The following is a 21,020-nucleotide window of genomic DNA, read 5'->3' on the forward strand; positions in this document are numbered from 1 at the left end:
TGACATGAATAATTGGAGTTTGTTATTCCGAGATATTACATAATATGAAATTAAAATTGTATATATTTTGCCAGAAAGGATTAAAATTTGGTTTCTTTTCAGGATCATCAGCTTGAAACTCGTTCGTTATGCACCCAGTAAGTATTTACTATTAATGTTATTTTAAAACCATGCAACTTACTATGAAACACTAGCAAATATTATTATTTATATATAACTAAATATAATTTGTATACTCACATCTCAGTGTCATCAGTAAAATTTTACTTTTACATATAAATTTAATCAGTACAATTGAACCGTTTGAACTAAAGACATTTGTCTCTTTTCATCACAGCGTGAAAACGTTATGATAGAAAGAGATGAAATATTACTTTCTTAATAGAGCGCAATTAATCTGATTTAGTTATCATAAATAAGGACTATAAGGTTCCCCGGTTTTGATAATAAGGAAACTAGTTCTTCTCTTCGGACTATTTCCAATCTTAAGTACCAAATCCATGTGGTATTTGTATGGGTTGTAACGATTTCTATTATATATTTATAGTACAATCTATGACCTCGACATTTTAAGATGCAATGTTGAAAAGGGTCACATTTCAAGTAAAAAAATACGACTGAACATTTCAGTTATTTCACTTACAACAAGAAACGTGAGTTACGCAAAAATAGGTCGTAAAATAAACATAAAAGGGCGGTAATTGTTTAAGTACCTACTATAAGTGTAAATGAAAGTTCAGATATAGCGAAAGATACTGTAGAGAAACGAAATACTAATCGTTGGAATAACAAAAAATGAAAAATCTGTAATAACCTTTATTTTAAGCCGGGACCAGGACCAAGTTAGAGAAATTAAGATATTAAAGTACTTAATCAATTAGCAAATTACTTTTTCTTCGTACTCAATAAACATAAATTGTCAATTTCTATTTTCCAGTGAAAACTAATTAATGTTAAAAAGAAACTGAGGTTTTACAAAAAAAAAAATACATACATACACGTTTAATTAAAAACCTCCTTCGGGTTTTTTGAAGTCTTAAAAAAACATATGTCTATTTGTCAAAAAATTTATACCGAATATACACAACATATTTTCATTGCTAAAAGCTGTAACAATGTATCGATATTCTTTTGTTTTTAAAATAACAAAGAAAAGATATTCCAGTGTTTATGAATAGATTATTGTTCACTATAGCGCTTCAACTCATCATTTAAACATTATATTTTACTTAAATCGATAAACAAGGTTGAGGCTTTGGTATTGTCTATTTCTATGTATAAAAACCATTAAATATGAAAGGAGTATCTGTATGACAAATCCGATGGGGGCTGGATGTATACTAAATGAAAAAAATACGCTTACCGTCCACATAGTATACTTATAGATAGCAGATATATTGCTTTTTTATATTATTTTTTTGAATGGAATCTCGCTGTCGGCCTTAAGGGCCTTTACAGCTCAGCTCGGGCTATTTTGGCGAGCGTAGCTCGCCCAGAATGGTGTTTTATCCCGCGGCTAGCGCAAGGGCGTCTCCTGTGAGACCCGAACCTCGGCTTGGGCCGTCGCAGGGTGGTCAATCGCCTGAAGGGCAGGACGGAAGCTCACTGGAGTGAGCGAAGTACGAAGTAAAGGTCCTCGTCTTCCCCGGTGAACGCGGTTTTTTACCCTAATCTGTATATATTGCAGTACCGAAAATCTAATTTCAAGGCCGTCAACTGCATATCTAAGTAGCACAGAATTAGTAGAGGCTTAACATTACAAACCTATGTTGCCTTCAGCGCGAAATGCGAGAAAATATTTTAGAATTTCTTTCGTTTAAGCCGCGTTGTACATTAATGTAGGTCGTAACACGACCCCTACATTCCCCCCTGTCTTCAGCATGTCTCAGCACCCGTCGAATACTAAGGTACGAGTAAGGCATCGACCTCGGGGTCTCGTGCCTTCCACTGTACCGATCGCCACAACCATCTCAAAGTTATCAGTACCTCTGCGTGCTATATGTCGAAAATAGAAAGGAATTTACGGAATTTAAGGCATGGTTCTAGAACATAGAGGAGGTGTATATGGACACGAAAGACAACTAGTACACGCTAAACTTTTTTACTAGGTTATTTATATTTGTAACTAACCTCGGTTGCATTATTTGACTGAAAACTGTACTAAAGACACCGATGAAGCATTACGTTCAAAATGAAATTATGAATTACCGACATCGAACAATGGTTATTGCCCTAACGAACGTTGCCATGGAGACGAAACCTCAGGAGTGCTATTTCGTATTCATATATCAGAGATACGACTATTCAGGCAAATCATTTGTGCGTGATTTGGGTCTCGCGTTATCGGAATTGTCACTACGGATAAAGTGCGGTTATCATGCATCGGCTTGGTTCAGTTTTGTAAAGCCATTTGCATACCCAATTCTAACATTAGCTACGTAAAATCTCAAAGCAGAATTCAAACAGTATTTAGTACAAACATTGAAGATACTGTATAAAATTATGTTATTTTTAGAATAGTTGAGAGATATTCTGAATAAGATTGTTAGACTGTCATTAAAGTTATTGAAACTAGTATAAGGCACGGTGGCGAGCCGTGTTAGCCTAGCGGCTTCAGCCTGTGAATCTCTTTTCTGAGGTCGTTGGTTCGAGCCCCGGCTGTGCACCAATGCACTTTCTTTCTATGTGCGAATTTAACATTCGGTCGAACTGTGAAGGAAAACATCGTGAGGAAACCATTTTGGCTTAGACCCAAAAAGTGGACGGCATGTGTCGGGCACAGGAGGCTGATCAGTGATCACGTACTTGCCTATTAGATTGACAAATGATCATGAAGCGGATACAGAAATCTGTGGCCTAAACCTAAGAAGGTTCTAGTGCCTCTGATTCATTTTTATAAGGTACTTTTGTGATGCAATTTCTTATTCGATATCATATAAAATACGCATTTAATTAAACTGAAACATCGTAAGAGATTATCCATTACCAGTTGAAAAGACTTACTTATTAGGACAGAAATAGGTGAGTGAAACAATAAATTTTAATCAAAGCACAAATTGCTTCGCCAATCGAGATTTCTTTGTTTGCCCGCCATTAGTCTGCGACTTGGGGATCCCAATTTTAATAATTTATTTTTAATTAAAGATGTTTGGAAGCAACTGTTGCAGCATTTAATTTTCGCTTTTATCAAAACTCTTTTGTTATGTTTTTAATATAATTATGTATGATTCAGTTATTTTTTAGAATAAAAATTTTGAACTTAATAAAGTTATAAAAATATATAATATACTAGCTGCCCCCGCGAACTTCGTTTCTCCTTAATGTAGTTTTAGTTAGCCTTAATACCGTGACACGAAAGAATAATTTCACTGTATTATTGTCACTATAATTTGAATTAGATTTACACTTCGGTCTAAGTAACACGTGGTTGGCTATGCTAACACCAAAAATTTAAAAAGGAGAAATAATTGAATTTCACGGTATTTCGTTTACTACAAAATAAATTTAATTTACACTTTACTCTCAATAACACGTTTGTCGGTTTTCCATAACAGTGCCATCTATTGATTACTTACTCAGTCCAGTCGAAAAGTATCGACATCTGTTAGTATCTTTTGGAGTTAACAGATAATTGTGACTGTCAATTAATTATAGACAAATAATTTGCAATAAAATAAAATTGCGACTATAATTAAAGATCTAAGCTGTCCTATCCCTTAAGTCGGACCAAACTGCTCACGGTGTGCCAATTTAATTTAAAATCGGTTAAGTAGTTTAGGAGTCCATCGCGGACAAATATCGTGACAGGAGATTTATATATATTAAGATGTATGTCAGAGATAATATAGTAAGATAATACCATCGTAATGTCATTTAGATATTGTCATTTGTTGGATTAGAATGCCAACACTATGCAACATCATAAGCATCTTATAGGCTTTAAATTGTCAATGTGTCTAAGTCAAATAGTCATGAGTGCGTAGGACAGGCAACCTAGTTCTTGGGTTTATCATAACCAGACTCACAGACCGGGTTCTTCTAGTTGAATAATGCTGTAACGGTTGTTAGGTAAACAAAAATTCTATTAAATCACAATGTCTCTCAATAAGGACAGGGTCTCTAAAAGGATATTGTTCTATTTAGAATAATCAGTGAATATTTGAAATTGTCCATTTAATACAGGGAAGAGGTTTTATAATGAAACAATTAAAGTGTAATTAAAAGCTATAAATGTAGATGGCGTCTTATGAAGACATACCGTTTTCATTTGCGTACACCGTTGTGTGAAAAGTAAAATTATTACAATTAAAAATGTTCTATTAATTTATTGTATAAATGATCTTAATATAAAGGAAGTTATATAAAGTGATTTCTGTAATATTTTTTTAATTTAAATTTAATGTTACTAAGAAGTGTAGCTGGCCCAATTTATTACGAGCTATATGCACTGTTAAAATGCGTAGGTATTTGCTAAACACCTTAACTAATTCTAAAACGCGGACTTATAGAATGGTAATCAACACATTAAAAAAAAGACTCATAATTAAACATACATATTCATAATTAAACATACGTATTGTTAATGTATTATGAATTAATAAGATCATCAAAGTAACTGTCGATTTAATAAACAATAATTAAAGTTGCTCCTGTTTAATTTTGAGCTTTTCAATTTTAAAAGCTTAGAGAACTTTAGATTCAGCTTAAGAAAAGCTCGTTATTTTTAATGACCATTTCATTCTTTTGTTCTGCTAATTAAAACTTAAAAAACTTGCTTTCATTGCCTTTTCTGTCTTGGACCAAAACTGTTAAATAAATTATAACTTTAATCTGTTTGGAAAAAAGCTCATTTCTCAGGTATTTGATGCCTGTCAAATAAAAAAATACAAATGTTATACATTAGAAATAGTACTACTAAATAATGTGTCGTATTCACTATTGTAGTTAGCTTATGTACGTATTAATGAAGTTTATGTATAATTACAATATATATTATACTGAACGGTACTACCGGAAGTTGAAAAAAGGAACTGGAAACACGCTGTGTGAAATATTACACGTATAATTTACCATTTAGTTAACTATTTAACCTACATGAAATTATTAATACTGTAAAGAATTTAAATTACAGTTCACATTTAACTTGTCGGGCAGTCGTTTGATAAAAAATCCTATCAATACTAATGTGAGAGTCAAGATCAAAATTTTACTAATCTCAACTTTATCGACAAAATAATTCTGACATGTATGTGCTGTAAAGTATTTACTCGGGATGTAGTTAGTCTGAATGCTCTTTTGTATATAAGATCATATTAAGAACACTTATATAGAGATTTAAACTTCTACATACAAAAACCGCCCTTTATAAAAAATCCTAATACGGTTAAAAAGATTTGATTTTATTTCTGGGGGTGTAAAAAGAAAGTTTGATTTTTAATTTTGTACCCGAGTATTCAAATTCCATTAAGAGACAATTATCCAACACATTTTACGAAATGAAACGAAAACACAAGATTCATGACAAACACTTCTTATCCCGAAAACAATAATATGAATTCGTAAGCGAAGTACCAATGTTTTCGCGTCCCAAAATTTACATATACTACCTCAAAGGATTTTAACCTTAATCACATAAACAGTAGAGTATTAAATTCAATGACAGAGGTTGTGGAAATTTTATAACTGTGCTTAAACGTGATAGAAAGGATGTGGGAAAAACATTGAATTAAGAATTTTGCTAACAATGCCCGGTCAGCGATAAAAAGAAACTTCCAGCTTATATATTAAATAAAGTATTTACTTTTGAGTGTGGGATTTTATTGGGTTCATTGGATATTGTTGCGAACTGAACTATTATTTCTTAATGAGATTTTTATCATAAACGAATTTTGTTATATTTGTAAGAACTTTATTGATGTATTAAGAATAGTCTCCTGAGTCCTGTGTATAACAAGACCTATCACTTCGAAGGTGGGATACTTTGTTTTTTCATAAGATATTTTATATATTATATCAAAGAATACGGATCGCAATACAGCGAAAAAATGCTGCCGGCATTAAAGTACACTGCCACAGGGATCAAACTTTTTAAATTTGTTGAAGTTCTCTATTTATCTATTTTAATCATTATTATTACTAGGTTAAGAATATTGTTAACCATATATATTTGTGTGGTGAAATATAACACATATGTTTTTGTAAAAAGTTATTAGTGAAATATTTTTTTATACATTTTTCACGGGTTCCTGAAGCTTCTCTGAAGATTATATTGCCTAAAATATGCCTGAAATGTTCTATTATGTTCTCTACTATTTCACAAAATCAAACTTGCGTTTCTGCCTATATGTTACAACCGTCACATTTATCCGCTACGCGACATCTTTTTCTTGTCCCTACCACGGTTGAGTCGAAGAGATTCGAAGCCATTAGTAGATGATTTTTCGAAAAATAAGGTCATAAAGAAGTTTACGTGTGTACTAGTACACGCATACATATTTTTTTGTATACAAAATTGTTATTAATAATTATTATTATCCGATATTGTAATACCACGTTAAGATCATGTATTTTTAACATACGTATATACCAAAATCATGTACAAGATAGCATTGACAATAAATCTACTTTACATTAAGACAAAGTACTTGCCGATTATGCGTTGAAACTCATTTCCACAAATGAAATGGTTAAGGATTTAAACGGTTTATTTGTTCAACACATTTCACAGTTATTGCGGTTACCGTAACAGATGCTGTGAAGTGCTCGGAAAGATAACAGGGCTAAGCTGTCATAATCTGTTTAATACTGAATTGTTATGTATGTAACTTGTGTTAGCGTGCGACTCTCGGTCGTCCATTAAGCTTTTCTTTATATGAATTTATTTATTTAGGAAACAAAACAGATACGTCTCTATATAATCAAAAGTAAAAAATTAAACATAAAATTATCAAAAAGTTTCACTGATAAAAATATGATACAAAGCAAAACATGACAGCACAACGTTAGCTAAGTAGACAAATACAACACAATATGTATAAATCAGGACAATGACAAACATATTAGTAGATAAAATTAACGCATTTAACAACGTCGTATAAGGAAGACGTCGTCAGGACCTTACATCTTAAATTTAGACAAAAGGCTACAAAAGCCTAATAAATTTCATGCCTATTAGGAAAAAAATCTTCAAAAGTCTGAGGCAATATTGTTGTTTATTTACCTATAAGCAGTATTTCCTATTTAACTTTTATGTTTTGTGGTTAAGGTTAAAAAGGCTTTTGTTTTATTTAGTTCCTTTAACAGCGTCGTTGCTTTGACATTTTTTAAAAATTATTACATATTTACATAACCTATTAAGTATGATTATATAATCATCGTGACACATCTTACATGCTGAGGCAATGCTGGGGTATTATTAGAGGCAGGATTCGCCGTCTTTAACAATGGCTGCGCTGGAAATCGAACCCGTAACCTTAATAACAGCCTTAAACATTCTTACCCGCTCTACGCCCATGACTTGCGAACTTGTAGATTCACAAATCAGCCCGGCAGATGGCGCTGCAGTTGGTATCTAGGTTATTTATATATACAGCAAATAAACAGCTGGTATATATATAAATCTTCTATGCATGTGTTGGTAAATAAACTCCTAAACGGCTCGACAGATTTTTATAAAAAGAATTGTATAGGTACAGGACAATGTCTGTCGGAGCTGCTACTATTTTTTATTTCTATGTGTCTAAAAGGGCAGGGACAAAACAGCTTTTAACATGGTGTTAAATTTGAAGGATGTAGAAATTTAATTGAGTTACATATAGAGGATTAAATTGTGTAGTATGGCATTGTTAATAACATAATTTCCTTCGCCCATATTCAGACGAAATTAAAACGATGTTCCGGGACTCGTTTCCGTTAGGCTATGGTTACAGATAAAGCGAAAACATGTTCTTGCTGTGTAACATGAGGCTACTATCATTGAAAAGTTTCCTGTTAAAGTAAGTTACACGACATTTTATGTCCTAAATATAACTAAGAAACAGTTAAATAAACGGGCTAATCACCGTCATCATTTTTTTACATATTCTTATATTTTATAGTACAATAATTTGATTTATGCAATCGTTTATCCTATTACCAGTATCACACAGAATGAATACGTTATACGAACGAGACACCAAATCACTGTCGTCTTGTCAATGTCACTGTCACTCAGCACTGCTCACTTTACAGAGCCATTTACAAACACAGTTTCGCAATAACTTACATCGGTAAAGTAAACATTAAGACAGGATTATGTTAAAATCGTGTATATACTTTATAATCGAAACCTATGTTTATTGTCAGTTGTTGGGGATGTTTAAGTAAATTAAACACTTCGCTTATAACTAACAAAAGGTTAGGGATGCTGGACTAACAAAAATCTATAGCTTGACTTATTTATGTAAAACTAAATGACACATATGTTACCTATGAACAGTATAAGCGATGTTCATCTATTGTACATTCTCGGAAACAAGAGGTTATATTATAATTTATGAATGTATGAAAAACTAAATGGTACCTTTGTCAATACCAAAACTGACGTATTTTTTAAATTAATAACACTACTCCCCTGCCTTCGTGTCTTTTGGACTTTTGTTATCTCACATTTTTTTCCAAAAAAAAAAACAAGATACATTTCTTTAATTCCAATACGTAATAATAATTTTGTTCACGATTGGCGTGTTACGCGTCGCGAAATAAAGTATGTAATACTTTATTTATTTGCTACGAGTGTAAGATTAATCTTCACATTTTGTTTGCGTTTTTTATTATTAACCTTGGTTAAGTAACATAACTCGTATGAAGTTAATTTAATAATAATTATAGCATGGTAGTATACAAGAAGGTTAATTATAAATCTAGCGATGCGGGGATGAGGGGATGCGATGTAGCCACTTAACCTTAAGCCAAGCTGTTGAATATGGATTTTCTGATGCCTAAACTGCTACAGATACTTGAAACTGAGAATAGTTCGTGATTAGCGTGGTTATGTGCGATTTACGAGAACATTAATTTGATGACAATTTTATTGTTACGTTTTAATCTTCTTACTACCGTGGAAAGTAATATAGGAAATATTACAGAGGAACTAAGTGTACAATAGAGGTTGCGGGACTGTAAAACGTGAGGCTATGCGTTCTAATCACGGCTGTGCACTAATAACAGCTCATAAGGTAAAGGAAATATTAAACGTCCAAGATTTAAAAAAACAGGGGCGTGTGATACGAGATACCTCTTGTCTAACACGGGATTTTTGGGATAGATAACGTAAATTTCATGGAAAGGCCTCAAATCGATACAAAGCCGAAGTAACTTCAGGATCAGTGAAATACAATTCTTAGTTAAGTTAACAAAGGAGCAATACACCTGCAGGGTAGAAAGGAATCGATAAATTATTCCTTAACAATCTACTGCTTTATGTAAATCTTGCTTCGCGTTCCCGATTACACAATAGATCTGCATTCTTACGTAATTGACAAAGTTTCAGCCAACTGAGTATAGGTATTTGCAGTTCATCTTGCGTAATAATGTTATACAATGTATATTATATTTTATTTTATGTACTGTGTTGGCCAAGTGTCAGCAGCGTACGACTACCATCCCATGGTTTTGATCCCCGATTGTGCACAAATTTTAATATGACTCGACAGGTAATCGAACCCTCTTGGATACTCCAAATTTAGATAGATAGAGTTATTTTCTTGTACCATCTCCTTTCAAAGATTGGCGATCATCACGGTTACTTTTTTATGATGCGTTTCTGAACAATGATTTGGTGCTTCCACCAAAGCACCGGGCCGGATTGAGAGGTCTGGAAGCCTCGAGGCAACAAAGGAATAGAAGCCCCCTGGCGCCAAATTATTTTCAAATAAAATGAACAATTATTTTCAGTCGAGTTTTTCAGCCAATACTTTGTTAAACCAAGAAAATTCTTTAAGTATTTAACAATCATATGAAATCTTAAAGGACGGAAAGCCTTATTTAGTTCATAAAAATAGAACTAAAATATATCGTAAATGAAAGTGAATTTTATTATTAGTACATAAGCAATGTAATCAATACAATATTTACTACGTATTTTAGGATTATAATGATTATATTCATTCACCTATAAAAGTGAAGTTACATAAAAAAAAATGTAATCTTTGTAACCACATTACATTTTTTTTTATCTTTCTAAGGGGGAGATGTAACAGATAACATATTATACCTATTGTACTATTCATATTTAATCAATATTATTACTAATAAACGCGCATTATTACTAATCAAGACTTCGTTCGTTTCATTCGGCTCCACTTCCCAACCTTACAATATCCAAAAAAGTTGTTTACTAGTCGGAATTTAAACCATTTCTTTTCGAAGACTCTGTGGTGGCCCCCCTTATGTGGAGGCTCTGGGGCTGTAGCCCCGGTTAAATATGCATCAAGAAATAACATATCGAAATAGTATATTATCAGATTATACAAATTTAATTAAACCGTTACGATAATGTGACAATATAATTCCCGTTTCATATTTCCATCTAATTATAATTTGTATGCATAAGAATGCCATCCTATTTCCTTAGAATCACCTATTATCGTTTCATATACAATTCAGCAGCAGAGGTTTGACTTAATTACTTCGTTACTATTAGTATTCCGATTGAGTGAACGCGATAACAGTTGAATACCTCCTTTTAGAGACGTTTTCGGGTACAAAAGTACTTTTATCTAATGTTAGTTGGTGTAATGAAACGCGGATTCAGATTGCAATTAAATCTAGCGTGAAATGTCTTTTTTTATGAAGAATAAATTAAGGCATTATAGGCAGATTGTTAGTAAAACTTGCGTTCGCTTACACAAAGTCAAAATGTGTGAAGGTAGCTTCGGTAATAAAAATATGATAATTTTCGTAAATTAATTAACTTATGAACATCAGTAAAAAACATGGTTCTTAATTTACACAGCCCGTTTTAAAATCAAGGGTGTAAAACAGACGGGAAGAACTGGCCAAAAAGCTTCTCGACAGTTTTTTAAATCGCCATTTTTTGTCTTTGTAACCAGCCATTACCTTCTCTACGCTTAGGAAAGAAAAAAATGGCGTTAAATGACTCTAAAAGCGGTATCAAATCAAAGTCAATCAAAACGCATACTAAATACATCTTACTCTGTTTTGGCATAAGCACTCATCTGTTTCTTTCTAATTTTTTACACAGCATCCACCAAATTTTACGAGACGACGAGAAATTCTTTCTTAAAATTAAAAAAAAAACGCACTTAGAGAATTTAGTTCAATTTTTTTATCAATTAATTCTAATACTTGATGTTAAAAGTAGTAAATTCTAACTGAAATGAATTTAACTGATCGAGATATCATTACAATTTCTTGGTATGTAAATATATATATATATATAAGGTCCTTACATATGAAATTGGCGTTTTGTATGGGAGGAACAATAAGTCGAATATTTTTAAATATAATATATTTAATTAATCAAAGTATGAACCATTGTTTTCTATGCACTTTTGCCATCTTATAGGTAGTTCATTGATCCCTTTACTAAAAAAAACAGTCGGACGGGAATCAATAAAATCTGTGAAGGCGATTTGGACTGACCCCTGTTAAATTTTTTCCCTTGCAAGAAGTTGTACAAATTTCGAAAAAAATGGTAATCTGTTGGAGCAAGGTCCGGGGAGTACGGAGGATGTCTTAGACATTCCAATTGAAGCTCTTCTAATTTGGTAGCCGTCTGTTGTGCAGTGTGTGGTCAAGCGTTGTCGTGAAGTAGCAGTGGCGTGGAGCGATTGACCAGCCTAGGTTGTTTGGCCGCTAGCTTTTCCATCATGGTTTGCAATTGCTGACAATAGACATCAGCCGTAACAGTCTGGCCAGATTTGAGAAAACTGCAATGAACAATACCGGCACTAGTCCACCAAATGCTTACAAGTAACTTTTTTGGGGTTAATTTTCGCTTGGGGCAGGATTTGGCTGGCTGGCCAGGATCCAACCATTGCGCTGAGCGCTTCCGATTATGGTAAAGAATCCATTTTTCATCACAGGTAATGATTCGGTTTAAAATACCTTCATTATTGTGCCGGTTCAGTAATGTAACGCAGCAGTCGACGAGCGTTTGCCGATTTGCTTCAGTCAATTCGTGAGGTACCCACCTTTCAAGCTTTTTAATCTTCCCAATTTGCTTCAAGTGAATTAATATAGTTTTATCACTAACACCGCAGCCTGCAGCTAACTCGGACGTGGTTTGCGATGGATCCGCTTCCACAATAGCTTTCAATACTTCATTATCAACTTGGGTCTCAGGCCGTCCACGAGGCTTGTTTTACAGGTCGAAATTTCCAGAACGAAAACGTTGGAACCAAAAACAAACTGTGTTTTCTTTTGCAACATGACCATACAAATAATGATGTGTACCACCCTTCGAGTCGTTTCCGCAGCACTAGTGCCACGGCGGAACTCGTACTCGTAAATAATGCGATTCTTTAAGTTTTCGATTTTGTAAAATGAGTGACGCAAACAGAAAAAAAACAGAAGAAAAACAAATGAATGACGGTCATCGAACCACAAATACATGAGTAAATAGCTGTACTAATTTGAATTTGGGATTCCTTACCAAAGAGGAGAACATCGTGATTAAAGTGGCCAATACGAAATACGCCAATTTCATATGTAAGTACCTAATATAATAATAAATTTATATTTTTATGATTTATATATTTAGTTAGTAACTAGCTGCCCCCTCGAACTTCGTTTTGCCTTCATATGATCATTTCGCTATGGTACCTCATAGAGGTTCTTCGATTTCCCGGAATAAAATCTAAGTACAAAGAAACTAACAGAGCACGGAATAAATAATTACCAGAATCCATGTTAATTGGTTTGGATATAATATCATATTCCAAGTTTAATACACATTGATAATATTTCATACCTTTAATAGATTTCGGGACTAGTAATATTATCCATTCCTCAATATAATCGACTTGAATAGTGTGAGTTTCAATAGGCATATATCCAGACATATCTAGCTTATGTTGCTAACAGTGCCTATTCAAGTATGAAAATTAATAACACATTCAAATTGAAAACGTGTAATTTTCTTTATTTTTCTAATGGGGCTCTAGAGAAGAGATCTCGTATTAGCTATGAAATCGCGTTTTGCAGTTAGACTTTATATTCGTATTGTTAACTTACGTGGATTCAAGTGTAAACAATTTTTACTAAATTATGGGGGTATAGATTATACAAAAAAATTGAATTTTCTTGTCTGTATTTCAGGATAATTATTTTATTAGTTTTCATTCTTAAATATAATAATAACCTTTAAAAAATATTTCGATCAACGTTTTTTGAAGATTGTTGTTGCTAAAATTATAATTCAGGCGTAGTGGAAAGGACGAATACATTTTATTAATTGTTTACGACGAATTAATTTTAAAACTTCTGAACTTATTTAAAAAAATCATTTACAATGTTAATTCCTGATACATATATAATCATTTGAAAATATTGATATATTTTACATCAATCTTCCAACTTATCTTATTTTTTTATCATGCTAATAATGATGATTTAGTTTAGTTAGTATTATTTTTTACTTTATTCGCGCCGCCGAACCCATATTCTTAAATAACATTTGTATATACTTAGTATCAAACCACATTTTTTTTCTCAGTTACGTTACTTTAGTTTTTCAGTGTACTTCTATGCTTATACATCCGCCAAGTGGTTTATTTACTAGTCGTAAAAAATATCTAGTCTAAAGATAAGGTAGCCGACAAGGGCTTGATAAAATATTATAAAATTAATTAAATACTTATTATACAACTGTAAAAACTTTTAGAAATATCGCTAGTTCCGAGTTTCACGCAGCATTCGACCAAGTTCCCAAACAAATTAAAATCCGCGCTCGAACTGAAATTAATATGTTCTTTTGAATATTAAATTGCTGGAACTATTTTAGAATTTTCCTCATTCTGCATTTAAACACGGACGGACGTTGAAAAGGGTTCTCTTGTGTAATGTCATCTCATTCTTATACTGAAATTGTTTTTTTGACAACTTGTCATAAATATACTTGGCAATAGAATGTGTAGTTAGTGTTATTAATATAAACAATTATCTTGAAAGGCCGAAAAAGCACTTGCACAAGCCTTCTAACAATGTCCATGGGCAACGGTATCACTTAACATCAAGTAACTGCCCGTTTGCTTCATATTAGAAAAATAAATATTTGCAGAGAACTTTGTTATTTCATTTAAAAAAGTAACATTATTCCCACAAGATTGGTCACGCTTGGCACTTTGATACCTTGGAACCAAAAGAAAAAATATTACAAGTTTTTTTTTGTGTCAAGCGCAGGCAAATGTAATAATAAAAAAGAGGAGAAAGGATTATAAAAAGTATAGGAACAGTGAGTTCAAAGTGTGTTGAGAAATTCACACAGTCACAGACATTATATTTAAAATATCAGGTGTATTTGGTTGGTATAAATAACGAATGTGTAGTTAGTGTTATTAATATAAACAATTATCTTGAAAGGCCGGAAAAGCACTTGCACAAGCCTTCTAACAATGTCCATGGGCAACGGTATCACTTAACATCAAGTAACTGCCCGTTTGATTCATATTAGAAAAATTAATATTTTCAGAGAACTTTGTTATTTCATTTAAAAAAGTAACCTTATTCCCACAAGATTGGTCACGCTTGGCACTTTGATACCTTGGAACCAAAAGAAAAAATATTACAAGTTTTTTTTTGTGTCAAGCGCAGGCAAATGTAATAATAAAAAAGAGGAGAAAGGATTATAAAAAGTATAGGAACAGTGAGTTCAAAGTGTGTTGAGAAATTCACACAGTCACAGACATTATATTTAAAATATCAGGTGTATTTGGTTGGTATAAATAACGAATGTGTAGTTAGTGTTATTAATATAAACAATTATCTTGAAAGGCCGGAAAAGCACTTGCACAAGCCTTCTAACAATGTCCATGGGCAACGGTATCACTTAACATCAAGTAACTGCCCGTTTGATTCATATTAGAAAAATTAATATTTTCAGAGAACTTTGTTATTTCATTTAAAAAAGTAACCTTATTCCCACAAGATTGGTCACGCTTGGCACTTTGATACCTTGGAACCAAAAGAAAAAATATTACAAGTTTTTTTTTGTGTCAAGCGCAGGCAAATGTAATAATAAAAAAGAGGAGAAAGGATTATAAAAAGTATAGGAACAGTGAGTTCAAAGTGAGTTGACAAATTCACACAGTCATACATTATATTTAAAATATCAGGTGTATTTGGTTGGTATAAATAACAATTTGACAGCCGTTCAATGTATATTACATTTTTTATGGTACACCTATAATGACGTCTATTTAATTGAACTGTCCTGCCAATCCTTATATGGAAATTGTATTCGTTTTTACAACAAACTCCCAAGCGAAATTACAGAATTATCTCTGAATAAATTTAAAAGCCTCGTTAAACGTAAATGAATCAATAAAGCTTTTTATAATTTTGAGGAATACTTAAATGAACCTAATCCTTAGGATTGATTTGCTCAAGTTAAAACAATTTGTATGACTGAAAACTTAAAACTTAAAAGAGTGGCGGAAAGTTTCTTGCCAGTTCTTCTTAACCACTCTACGCCCTTGACTTGCGAACTGGTAGTAAATGTAAATTTACAATTAATTTAACTTATTTTCTGACGTTTATAAGTGTACTTTTTACCTATATGAAAAAAGTTATTTTTAGATTAAGTTACGTACCAAGAATGATTAAAACCCACCGCAAGTCTGTATTAGTATAGACTGTCAAAGTCTTGTTCAACAAAACCTTGTTCTGTGCAATAAAATAATCACAAAAAATACTAATAACGATGCGGTATTATTACATAATCATAATATATAATATATAATTGATAAGCTAAAGGTAGTACATTCAAATTACGACTGTTCTAAAGTCAAAGTCCAAGTAGCGTTTACGTGACTATGTAAAAAACACGTTAGGCCAGTTAAAATGAGGTAAGGTTAAAACAAAGTTCAATATTACCCTCATAAACAAACATTATCCGTGGATGTCGATCGTGCATACAAATAAGGCCAAAGAAAGATACGATGGCGTATGTGAAATAATTTTGTTTAAATAGGACGATATACCTTTCGAAGTAAAATATTCAATATATACAAACTATATATACACTGTATATATAGTGTGTATTCAATATTCAATATATATACACTGTATATAATGCATAAGATGTAATGTTAAATTAAGGAAACTTATATATATATATATATATATATATATATATATATAAGATATAAAAATGTGTTTTATAGTTTATAAGCAATTTAAAGAAACGTGTACTTCGGGCACTATTTTTTATAATAAAAAAAATATAATTTTAAGTGTTTTATTCGAATTAAAAATAAGTATATATATATCATCGCCGTAGTTATGCCTATTGTGAAGTTTATAATCCTGGCTTAATTTGGATTGATCTGTACCGATGATTCGTAATAATTATTATCAATCATCCACTTGTGATATTTCTATAAGCATCGTTTACCATTAAAATATATGTTCTAACCCGAGAATATTATATTATATTCTGGGAAACATCGTTCACATTATTAAATGCGCTAGAGGCTTAGCTTAAGTCTGGGAGTAATATTTTTTATAAACATCCGTAGAAAACATGGCGTAGTTAAGATTAAGTGTGGGCGTATTAGGCTTTTTTACAATCCTAGCACGTTCGCCTCAGTTATTGAAGGAAAACGTTTCTTTTGATACTTTTCCCTTGCTTTAGGACTTAGTGATGGCTATTACTTAGAGCTTTGTGACAGTTGACTCAGTACGTAGTCTATTTGAAGTGGAGTTTTAACCAAGTCTTAAGGGATGATATTTAAAGAGGTTTCATGAAAGAGGGTTTAGTTCTTTTTAGCAACCAACATCTGGATCTAGCGTTCTCGTTGGTTGGCACATTGTCATTTTATTATGAATGACGCAGTATCTGGGTTGTAATGCGAACATGTGTTTGCTTTTAATGTATTAATAATAGTGATTTTGATTGTTTTTGACACAATCTGTAAATAGTAAAAATAAGGTAAGCATGGTTCCGACCCTTAACACCCAGAATTCATCCAATGGAAAATCCCATGGATTCCTTAAATAAGTAAGAAATAGGTCCTTGTATTTTATCTTATAGCACTTATTTATTTTATGAGTTTACATTTACATATGGGTCAATGTTCATTTGTTTAAAAGCAAATAGATTTCCGGCCTTCTGCGGATGACATAATATGTCTTTTGTTAATTTTATTCACAAAAGTTGCGCGCATTCAAACAAATACAACAGCACACAACCGAACTTCATATTTAGGGTAGAGATTCACGGTTAACTGTGGCGAAGATAAAAAAATGTGTGCGTGTGTGTACTAGTGTACACATGTAAGAAGTGAAACTTCTTTATGACCGTATTTCAAAACACGATTTACTATATGCAACTTGAAATTGGTTAAATAAAGTTAAATTAGATAAAGTTTAACAAAAGGTTTTTATTATCATAGACATGAATACAAATAATACAATTATTAAATTCTACCTTATTACTTAGATTACTACAGAATTTCATTAATTGTAATAGAATTATTAGTATTGTAGGGACAGCTGTCGACGTGTGAAAATGACGAGTAGCGAGTCAGTTGTCTCCGGGCCCCGTTGCACATAGACGCGTCTTAATCAATAAATAACAGATATGTAATTACTCGTTTAATTTAATCCTGGCCCATAAGGAGATGACTGGATACTATCGTTGTTAAACGACTATCCCTATCTGTGGTGCGCTATCCCTACTCCGCTGGAGAATATACTCTTCGAATCAACCGTGGTAGGGTAAGAGAAATATGGCACGTAACGGAAAAATGTGACGCGTAACCGAAAAATGTGACGGTATTTTTTTTCCAACGCCGATGAAGAAGATGTTTCCCTTCAAAAATAAACATATTTGAATTTTATAAAAAGTTAAATTAATTATTATAATACATTACGTAACCGCTATGTTAATCAATATAACTTCAATGACGTATTATAATTATGGAAGCCATTCCATTAATTCTCTACTAATATTGTTCGTGCAATCAGATTGAGGGGTGCTTAGAACTAAATTGGATTTGAGTGCACTGTTCGAGTATCCTTCAATAATTTAGTTAGCAATTTACCTAAATTTACTATGAAAATTTAATAGATTTACTTTACTGCACCAAAGCAAGCTTTTAAAACTACTCATATTGCATTGACAAAATTGTTTAGACGTTTTTCAAGTTTTGATTAATTATTTATTGACTATTCTAATGTTTAAAAAAAATAGTAGCGCTTCAACCTGTTTAGGTCTAGGCCTAATTTCTGTATTATTTGAGTGATACTTCATTTTTCTTAATGGACGCAGAAGTTGGTGTTCAGTGCCTAACACACGCTGTCGACTTTTTGGGTTTTAGTTATGTCGGTTTCCCCACTATATTTCACCGTGCGAGCGAGTATCAAATGCATTGGTGCACACTCGGGGATCGAATCGACGACCTCAGGGGTGAGAGTTATACCCTCCCGTGGCGTGAATTGGTGGCGGGTTAAATGAGACTTGTTACTGTGTACATGCACTGTGCATGTGTAATGCACAGGACCTTGCGCTAGTCGCAGGAAAAACGCCCACAAGATTACATTCTCAATAAAAAAGGATACTCATTAAAACCCCACTGCGCCACCAGCAATCCCTATACATAATAACAAACAAGTCAAGCAAAAATTTATTAGGAATCTTAAAAGAGAAAGATACCAAAGCAGCAAAAATAGAACGGTCGATTGACTCGATCAGAACATTATCTGATATATTATATACATTACTACTAAATCTGATATCTGTGTGAAATAAATCTAAATTTGACGTTACGGGCACTGTTTCGAATATAATAAGATTACTTCTTAGCACTTAATCTTTGATAAAAGGCTTTCAAGGGTAGTACTTGTCTATACAAACTCGAGAGTAAGTACTTAAAAACACTTTAAATTTTAAGGACATCTTTACGACAAGTTCTATTTTAAACTTTTACGGGGGCAAACGGGCAGGAGGCTATGTTACGTTACGTTACGTTACGCCGATGTTACGTCATACCGCCGCCCATAGACAGTCGCATTGCCAGAGGGCTCGCAAGTGCGTTGCATGCCCTTTAAGAATTGGTACGCTCTTTTCTTTAAGAAAAGAGTTAGTAAGTAAAATTGGTTCGGACTACATCAGTGGGCGGCTGGTTCCACATAGTGGTGGTGCGCGGCTAAAACTGCGTTAAAAACAATCAGTTGTGGAACGACGGACGTCAAGATGATAAGGGTGGAATTTCGTATCCTGCCTCGACGTCCGATAATAAAAACTCAGTTATTAATCCAAACATTATATGTTCCACAACAGATATTTTTTTTAATGTACTCTAACAATATAAATAAATAATAAAATTTAAACTAATTTGAAAACTTTATTAATTGTACTAATTAAGATTTCAGATTGTTCGTAATTAATTAATAAAACTTGATATAAACGGGCTGAATTAACAATTGTTTTAGTATTTTATTCACATAATTGAAAACTTTAGCCGTTTCTTAACAAATCTAAAGCACCAAGCTACTACGATTTTTTCTTTAGAATATAGTAGTTAAAACAGTATTATTTTAAGAAAAAGTTATGTACCTCGTGATAAAGAAAATACATAATTGTACAGTTATTGCATAATTAATCGGGAAAGATTGTAAAGACTTTTAATTATTAGAGATGAACGACGACGAAACATCTCATAGTTAGTTTCTCAATAAAAAATATGTTTTCCTAGTAATTCATAAGAACCATTATTAACAACGTGGAATATTTTCATCGTAACATCTAAAATAATAATTAACCCCTCTAGATAAATAATTACCGCAATCGATTTTACCAAGTCGTTAAACCGGTTTTTGGGTTTAACCTGTCAGTATCGATTTTGCTAGTTCACTTTAAACAATTTTCATGCTTTATAGTTAAGTTCTATTTTTTATCAATAAAATAATTTATTATACATACATCAAAAAACATTTACAATAAAAACACATTTCAAAGTATTGGTCCCTGTGGCAGTGTACCTTTAACGTTGACAGCATTACCTCGCTGTATTGCGATACTTATTCGTTGAGCGAGGAAAACACCAGCTCTGGGGTCACCGATACTATCTACCAGGCGCCAACTTTAATATTAAATTAGCGCCTGTGCACTTAAACCCCACAGCCCAAGAGTATTTACTCCAAAGGGAACAAAATCTAATTTAGAGGAAAGACTTATGTATTTATTCTTATTTATATTTATTATATAGTAAACACTAATTAATATAATTGATAAAAGGTTGTTCTTCACATTTTCACGGACATTTTCTACATAATTGGTGAGATAAGATTATCATTATTACTTTTGCATATTTTTATTTATTTATTACATAAAAAGTAAGACGGAAAGAGAATAAATATAAAACTTCACCGGAACAAATTTGGAATCATAATATTTTTGCTAAACTATTACGGAAATTATTCAATAATTTATGAAATTCAGATATCAGATGATCGTAATATATCTCATACACATGTAAGGCCTAACTAGTAATTCAAAGACCTGCGACGCGAAGATTCACTCTTCTTTAATTAACATGATTTAATGAATAGCGTTTCAATCGAAACTGTTACTTAAGTACATTAAGTTACAGTCTTGATTTTAAATATAATTCACTGAACTTAGTTAATTAATATAGAAATATAAAGATTAGATTAGAATCACAAGTATTACAAAACTCACATTTGTACCTTTATATAGTCTGTGTGTTTTATCTGTGTTAACTATTTAGTTGATAAAATAAAATAAATAAATATAACTGATGACTGTGTGATTGTGTGTGTGTCAATTACAATAT

At 32.4% G+C, this 21,020-nt stretch overlaps 1 protein-coding gene across 3 annotated transcripts in view; it reads left to right on the forward strand.

The window, feature by feature from the left end:
- The window catches only part of LOC123715666 (zwei Ig domain protein zig-8-like), a 136,577-nt gene that overhangs the window by 54,866 nt on the left and 60,691 nt on the right, over window positions 1–21,020 (forward strand). For all 3 annotated transcript variants that reach the window (XM_045670887.1, XM_045670886.1, XM_045670888.1), the window contains exon 2: window positions 103–137. The gene's annotated coding sequence lies outside the window, so the exon portion shown is untranslated. The remainder of the gene's footprint in view (window positions 1–102; window positions 138–21,020) is intronic.

The sequence above is a fragment of the Pieris brassicae genome, chromosome 10 (assembly GCF_905147105.1).
Source record: "Pieris brassicae chromosome 10, ilPieBrab1.1, whole genome shotgun sequence".
Classification (NCBI taxonomy): domain Eukaryota; kingdom Metazoa; phylum Arthropoda; class Insecta; order Lepidoptera; family Pieridae; genus Pieris; species Pieris brassicae.